Source organism: Aethina tumida, chromosome 1 (genome assembly GCF_024364675.1).
Source record: "Aethina tumida isolate Nest 87 chromosome 1, icAetTumi1.1, whole genome shotgun sequence".
Classification (NCBI taxonomy): domain Eukaryota; kingdom Metazoa; phylum Arthropoda; class Insecta; order Coleoptera; family Nitidulidae; genus Aethina; species Aethina tumida.
Genome location: NC_065435.1, coordinates 43517510 through 43526224, shown reverse-complemented (window position 1 = coordinate 43526224; position 8715 = coordinate 43517510).

Sequence of the window (8715 nt, the reverse complement as noted above, 5' to 3'; positions counted from 1 at the left end):
AGATATCACATGGTTATAACGTCAGATGTTGTCTTAGGAGTTTCAGTAACACCAAAACCAAGGTCTGAGCTTAAGTATAACGTTATTTTCAACAAAGATTTGTACAACGATTGTATTTACTATAAAACGTCAACGGATTATGAGTATAAAGGATATTGGACTTCTAATGGTAATAACAACGCTTATTCAACTGGCTGCATTTACAACTTGGAAGGATATATTGCTGTTGCTGATGTATCGAGTTGCGTTACTCAAAATTTGAACGAAATATTCAACAGCAATGATACGGTGCCCGTTAAGCTTAATAGTGTGAACGAAATTTGTAGTAACTTTAATTCACACTTTCAACCCATCGATATAAATTTTATATCACAAATATTAGAGCTGGCAGCTCTGTCAGACATGTACGACTTAAAATTAACATCTGAAATCGTCAACAATTTGCTGGACGTAAATGAAGATGTGATGAAAGAATCCCAAATACAATATAATGCCACTGATCGAATTTTATATTTCGTCGATGCTATTGTAGTGAAGGCCAAAAACAGTGATACGATTAAAAAAGACAAGTTTTCTGTTTTTACGGCTGACTTAAGGGAAATGAACATTAGTGGAGTTGCAATACAAAATTGCGATGAATCTTGTGAAATTTTTCCAATATTTAATCCGACCATCGATGACTTAAACAACATTGACGCTGCGGTCATTTTAGACGAGGCTCTTAAGGAACAACTATTGAACAACCAGAATGACTCCTACGTTCCTCAACTGGTGGTCACCATTTATTATAATAACGTATTGTTTGTGGATCCCAGGAATACCACCATGATTTTTGGAGTTCTTCTCCCCAACTTTAATGAAGAGTTCAAAGGAAACGTTTCAGTGGTTTACAACCAGTCCGGCTCCATAAAAGACGTCTGCGCCTTTTGGGACTACAAGCTGAAGTCGTATCCCGGTTCTTGGAAGAAGGAAAGTCCCAAGAGGCAGAAATACGATTTTTCCATCTGTGAATATTCACACTTGACGCACTTCGCCATGTTGATTTTCGATTCCGAATTTAACGACAAATACCATTTGCTGGATGTGATCACCACCGTTTGTTGTTCACTGTCTGGCGTGGGAATCCTGGGCATATTGATCACCGGTCTTCTGTTCAAAAAATGGAGGAAGAACACGGGAAACCACATACTTATTAACTTTGTGATCGCCATTTCGTTGAAAATTATTTTGTTGTACGTCAGCAACAGCGTTTACGAGAACATGCACGGCAAATCTGAATGCGTCGTTTTAGGGGCGATGCTTCACTACTCCTTGCTGTCCGAGTTCTGTTGGATGCTGATAATCGCAATTTTGCAATTCAAACGTTTCGTGGAAGTTTTGGGAGGACCGCCGAAATACATACTGCTTAAGGCGTACGTGTGCGGCTGGTTGTTGCCGTTGATTCCGGTTGTCTGCATACTGGCAATAGATCCCGACAATTACGTGTCCGGAAATGGGGGGTTGTGTTACCCGTCCCATTTGGGTCTCTATTTGGGAGTTTGGCTGCCAATTCTAATCATATTGCTGATTAACATAGTAATATTCTACTTCATTATGTACAACGTTTGCTATCAGAAAACCGAGTGCAGGGAAATGGTCAATCACGAGAGTCTGTTCCAGTGGAGGCTTGCCCTGTTGCTGTTCTTTATGTTGGGGTTGACGTGGTCGTTCGGGTTGATAGCTCAAATCAACGGACTAGGAATTTTTGTTTATCTGTTCACCATTACTGCCACTTTACAGGGATTCATCATGTTTTTATTTTTCATTTTGTTTAATAAAAGCACCCGGAAATTGTACACGAACACGTTGAAGCAGTTGAAATATTCCAACAGTCAGTTCAGCAACAACTAGTAATAAGTGTAATTTTATTGATGCAATGTATTTTATTTATATAAGCTAATAAACGTTAAATAACTGTTTTTTATCATTTTAAAATACACGAATACCCAGTACAGTTACAAAACTAAAATCTAAACCATGTTGGTTAATATTAGTCTGGTCGTGTGAGTATTTTTACAATAAAACGTAGACGAATTCCGAAGTCAAATAATGCATAATGATGCGGTGACTTTCACCCGGCCTTGGTCCATCTTCGCACTTTCTCTTTTCGCAGACACATATGGGAAGATAACGTGGTCATCCCGATTCATGATTCACATAAGAATTTTTTGGTGTGTCTCATAGTTTCATAATATGCATAATTTTTAAAATATACTCAGTCAAAGTGTCTAGGGAACACTAAAAATTAATTTTTTTAATTAATAAACCACTTTTAATGCAGCTTGATATCCCGACAACATAGTTTTACCCATTGTGTTACCCTATTTAACCAATATGAGCCCAAATCCCATTTTGCAGCAGGATAACGTTAGGCCACATACTGCGAGGGTCATTGGAGCAGTATTCGAAGAGCATTTTACCTTAGCCAGCGAACTTCCCTGATTTTAATCCCTTAGAAAAAGTATGGAATGCTATGAAAATAAGACTTTTGAATCGCCAAAACCATAATGGAAACCACCAATAGCTAATTTTAGGGGTACAGGAGGTATGGCAAAATCTGGACCAAAACCTACACGATGGGCTGATATTGAGTATGCCAAATCGATGTAGGGCGGTCGTAAATAACCGATGAGCTTCGTCCGGATATTAGTTTTTAATAATAAATAAATATGGCACAATTATTATAAATAACCTAATAAATATTTGAATATGTGGTGGGTGTTATTATTTTAACTTTTGAAGGGGTTATAACATCATTTTACATATATTTTTTATTTAATTAATAAAAAACACTTATTTTTATTAATTCATTATATTTTCACATTAGTTTTTTTTTGGTTTTATAGCAATAATTTAGATGTTCTTTAGGCACTTTGACTGTGTTTAACACTGATTGCCTTACGCTTTTAATTGCAATTACAAACAATGAAAATTTAAATATGTTATGCACACCTCTAATAAATTTCCATGATTATATTAAATGTTTAAATGAGATGTGCTTTTTAATGGCTACACTCATGTATAAAATAATATTTCTAATTAAACTCAGAGAAGTCAAAAGCAACCGTTTTAATTAGAAACAGAAATTTAGATTATTTTTATTATTAAAAATGAAATTTCTACTTAAATTTCCTTCCTGCGTACAAATTAACACAGTTTAAAACTAATTTACATAATTCAGATGTTTTTAATATATTGTGAAACTAATCTAGATTAAAAACAATATATCTAAACATCTCAGTCAATTTAGGTTTTCCACTCAAATACAGCTTCCGTCCATTTCTGAACACTACAAACATAAAAAACCATTTTAGAAACGGAGCCACAATTTCAAAGTCCATTATGTAAGTAATAAAAGGAGTCACCACAATGACCATTAACTTGAACTTAGGAAGAACAATGAGCGAAATCATCTTCCGTTGCTCAGCCATGAACAATGTTAAAGACGAAAAGAAGATAATATATACCGGAAATATTTTGCACCTTAATGCGCACAACAATGTGATACGTCTGCTTATTTTGAACAATGCGCCTCCAATTATGTAAGCGGCAAAACGACAGTACACAAATTAAACGACTAAATGTGCCGTTCGAATTATTAAGCATGCAAATGGACTTTCTCCTTGCACGGTATGGCAGATGTGCACCAAGAGTCGATGAGTCGCGATGCAATCGCTGCATATGTGGTCATCTGGAATCTGCCGGGGTGGTCTCGCACTTTTTTGGCTCACCTCAAAGAGTCAGCCAATGGATGGATATTCCGCGGAGTAAATCATATGGCACACGAAACAGATGAAAGACAAATTATTAAGTGCTTTGATTGAATGAATGGAAATGGCCTTTTCTCACGGCTTTCTCCGAAAACTTTAGTTCAAAAATCATTTAACGTCGTTTATATTGGCAATTGAACAGGGTCACTAAAATAAAATTGCTAGTAAAGTGTAAGAATTCACACGCTTTTTTCTGATACACGCAGTTTGAAAGTAAAGTTTGTTTTAATGGACCGTTTGCCGGCATCAAAAGGTCATATTGTAAATGGTAATTAAATTATTGATAGAAAAAATTGGGTCGTACAACTTTTTAAAATTTAAATTGTAAAATGCTTTTTTGAAAGTTATGATGCGCTCTTCAAGGTCTAGTTGTGAATTATGACATATGAAGTAAATTTTGTGTTTTACGAGAAATTTAACAGTAAGTATATAATTATGTATATTTTATAATTAGATTTTTAGGTTTATCATGTTAACATAAATAATTATAGTCTTTACACAAAACATTCGAAATATTTCATTTATGGTATGTGCTTAAGAAAAATGATGTCCGTTAATGTTTTAAATTTTAATTCACACTTTCAACCCGTGGATATTACAACTTTAGAAATTTTCATTTGTCTTGATAAAAATGTGTATTTAAATATCCATATTATTGTCAGTTATGCAGTATGTTTGATAACAACCATACGCCAATATTAGGTTTATTAGTGGGGTTAGTTAGGTACTTATTAATACTAAAAAAAAATTGAAGGGTCAAAAGTACAGCAACCATAAAATAAAACAACCTTACGTACATTTACCCTCACTTTATTTAGTAGCTAGTAGCGTATATGGATAGGCTATACGATATATAATCTTTCCACCATCCATCCCAAAGGTTTTCAATTGGATTGAAGTCTGGGCTTTGTGCTGGCCAAGACATTACACGTACACCTTAAACTCATGTTATCTTCGGCAAATGGAAAGATTAATTGTTCTTCTCACCCATAAAATGCCATCAGATTTGAATAATTGGAACCGATTTTCATCGGAAAACAAAATTGTTCACCATTGCCCATCTGTCCAGTTCATATGTCTTGCATAGTTTCACTGCATAAAAACTATGTAAATAAAGATATATGAAGGGATTACGAAATGTTTAGAGACTTAACAAATTTAAAATTAATGTAAATTAAAAAGAATCTTTTTCTCTTTTAATAAAATGAACCTACTTCTGAGCTTAAGAATAATGTTATATTTAACAAAAATTTGTGCAACGATTGTATTTACTGCAAAACATCAATGGATTATGAGTACAAAGGATATTGGGCTTCTAATGGTAATATTAACGCTTATTCGACTGGCTGCATTTACAACTTGGAAGGATATATTGCAGTTGCTGATGTATCGAGTTACTCAAAATTTGAACGAAATATTCAACAGCAATGATACAGTGCCCGTTAAGCTTAATAGTGTGAACGAAATTTGTAGTAACTTTAATTCACACTTTCAACCCATCGATATAAATTTTATATCACAAATATTAGAGCTGGCAGCTCTATCAGACATGTACGACTTAAAATTAATATCTGAAATCGTCAACAATTTGCTGGACGTAAATGAAGATGTGATGAAAGAATCCCAAATATAATATAATGCCACTGAACGAATTCTATATTTCGACGATGCTATTGTAGTGAAGGTCAAAAACAGTGACACGATTAAAAAAGACAAGTTTTCTGTTTTTACGGCTGACTTAAGGGAAATGAACATTAGTGGAGTTGCAATACAAAATTGCGATGAATCTTGTGAAATTTTTCCAATATTTAATCCGACCATCGATGACTTAAACAACATTGACGCTGCGGTCATTTTAGACGAGGCTCTTATGGAACAACTGTTGAACAACCAAAATAACTCCTACGTTCCTCAACTAGTGGTCACCATTTATTACAATAACGTATTGTTTATGGATACCAGAAATACCACCATAGTTTTTGGAGTTCTTTTCCCCTACTTTCATGAAGAGTTCAAAGGAAACGTTTCAATGGTTTACAATCAGTCTGGTTCCATAAAAGTCTGCGCCTTTTGGGACTACAAGCTGAAGTCGTATCCCGGTTCGTGGAAGAAGGAAAGTCCCAAGAGGCAGAAATTCGATTTTTCCATCTGTGAATATTCACACTTGACGCACTTCGCCATGTTGATTTTCGATTCCGAATTTAACAACAAATACCATCTGCTGAATGTGATCACCAACGTTTGTTGTTCACTGTCTGGCGTGGGAATTCTGGGCATATTGATCACCGGTCTGCTGTTCAAGAAATGGAGGAAGAACACGGGAAACCACATACTCATTAACTTTGTTATCGCCATTTCGTTCAAAATTATTTTGTTGTACGTCAGCAACAACGTTTACGAAAACATGCACGACAAATCTGAATACGTAGTTCTAGGAGCAATGCTTCATTACTCCTCATTGTCGGAGTTCCGTTGGATGTTAATAATCGCAATTTTGCAATTCAAACGTTTCCTAGAAGTGTTGAGTGGGCCACCGAAATACATACTGACAAATGCGTGCGTGTGCGGGAGGATGCTGCCACTGATTCCGATGGTCTGCATATTGGCAATAGATCCCTATAATTACGTGTCCGGAAATGGAGGTTTGTGTTAACCATCCCACTTGAGTCTGTAATTGGGTGTTTGACTGCCAATTCTAATCACATTGCTAATTAACATGGTAATATTCTACTTCATTATGTATAACGTTTGCTATCAGAAAACCGAGTGCAGGGAAATGGTCAATCACGAGAGTCTGTTATGATTGGTTTGATTGCTCAAATGAACGGACTGTCTGTCGATCTTTGTTTATCATGATATACTGAGTACAAAACACCTATATAATGTAATATATATAATTAATTCATTCCATTTTTTTTTAAATTAACCTATACATAATAATTGACTAAAAACATTTTTTTCTGGTATCTCATCCCACACGTAAATTCTTTAAGTGTCGCCCCTTCATATCTCCTATATTTTAGATTGGGGAAGATCTGAAGATCTGGATGGCAGTAAATTCATATGGGAGGCTTCCACCAAGTTTAATGCATTCCTGGCAACATGTGGACTGGGATTGTCTTACTGAAATATTAGTCCGAAATCACTTCTTATGTAGGGATGGAAATAAGGCGACAAAACGTCATCCATATGTCATTATTTCTTATTCGTACTCTAGACATGTTAAATATTTAGTATAAATTACCAAATAAAACAACTTGTGACAAAAACTGAGTTCACGTTTGTTTGAAATATATTAAAGATATGAAGAAAAAAAACCAACAATACATTTTCTGATTGACTTTACATTAATAACGTTCTGAACAAAAAATTCGAAATAATTCTTTTATGGTAATTGTTCAAAGAAAATGAATGTCCATTTATATTTTGAAATATGAAGCCTGAAAACCACAGTGATTCAACTATCCTTCGTGAACACTTAATTGCACGTTTAGAAGATCAACAATCAGATTTGCCTAACACCAGTACTTCCACCTATAGTTAAGCGATTTATCTGCACCTCGTGCACGGCACAATTGAAACGTCGAAGCACAGAAACCCAGTTTCGCAAGTGCGTACTCCCAGCAAATAAAAATTACCGAGTGTAGGCAGGCCGCCGTCGCTGAGCCAACGTGTGAGACCGATTCCTGCGACCGCCACCGTCATCACCATAATTTGTGCAATTGAATTCTGCTATTGCGTCGCGTTTCGTAAAAAAGAGAAAAAAATATATATATAAAACGTGTGAGAATGGACCGCCCGACGGTTCTCATAATCCCGTCGATTGTCCCATTTTGAAACGCAGTCTTGACGGTTTTAATGCAATTATCGCTTCATAAACTGAATATCCCCCCATAATAATTATATTGTGTCGAATATTGCAAACGTCTTTCATTCATTGGCCAATTCGCATTGTTCGGGATTGTTTAAACAAACACACGCATTAGCATACTTTTCATAACGAGTTACGGCACAATGAGAGGAGATCTTTCCTTTGCGGATGGAAGGAAAAAAAGCAAATATATGCGAAGCAATTTTTTTATTGGCTTTGCTGAGATGAGAATCCTTGTTCTGTGAAGTAATTAGGATGTGATGAAACGATTTTATTTAGAAACATCTTTAACTTATTTAACAACTTGTTATGTAACTTTTTTTTGGCTTCAAATTGAAGTCTCGAATATTAATATTCGATTTGATTTTCTCTAATCTTTAAAGTTTTATTCCTTATAAACGATAATCTAAATTGATTATTATATTAATCGCCTTTAAAAGCTTTCCTTTTATTTAATTAATTAATTTAGAAAAACTTTCAATTTTGTATATAGATGATTTACATTTTATAATAAATAATTAATTTATAATTTATAAAAATTTAATAAAATACATAATTTATAATTAATTGAATATTTACATATAATACTTTATAAAATTTATAAAATGAATGAAATTTATAAAATTTAAATATATATATATATATATATATATATATATATATATATATATATAGTTTATAAAATTTATAAAATTCATAAAATTTATAAAATAATTTATAATAACTCATAATTTATATTTGAAAATTTATAATAATTTATAAATTTATAAAAATTGATGGAATTTATAAAAATTCATAAAATTTATAAAATATTTTTTAAAATTTATAAAATAACTGTAAAAGAATTTATAGAATTTATAGAATTTATAGAATTTATAGAATTTATAGAATTTATAGAATTTATAGAATTTATAGAATTTATAGAATTTATAGAATTTATAGAATTTATAGAATTTATAGAATTTATAGAATTTATAGAATTTATAAAATTTATAAAATTTATAAAATTTATAGAATTTATAGAATTTATAGAAT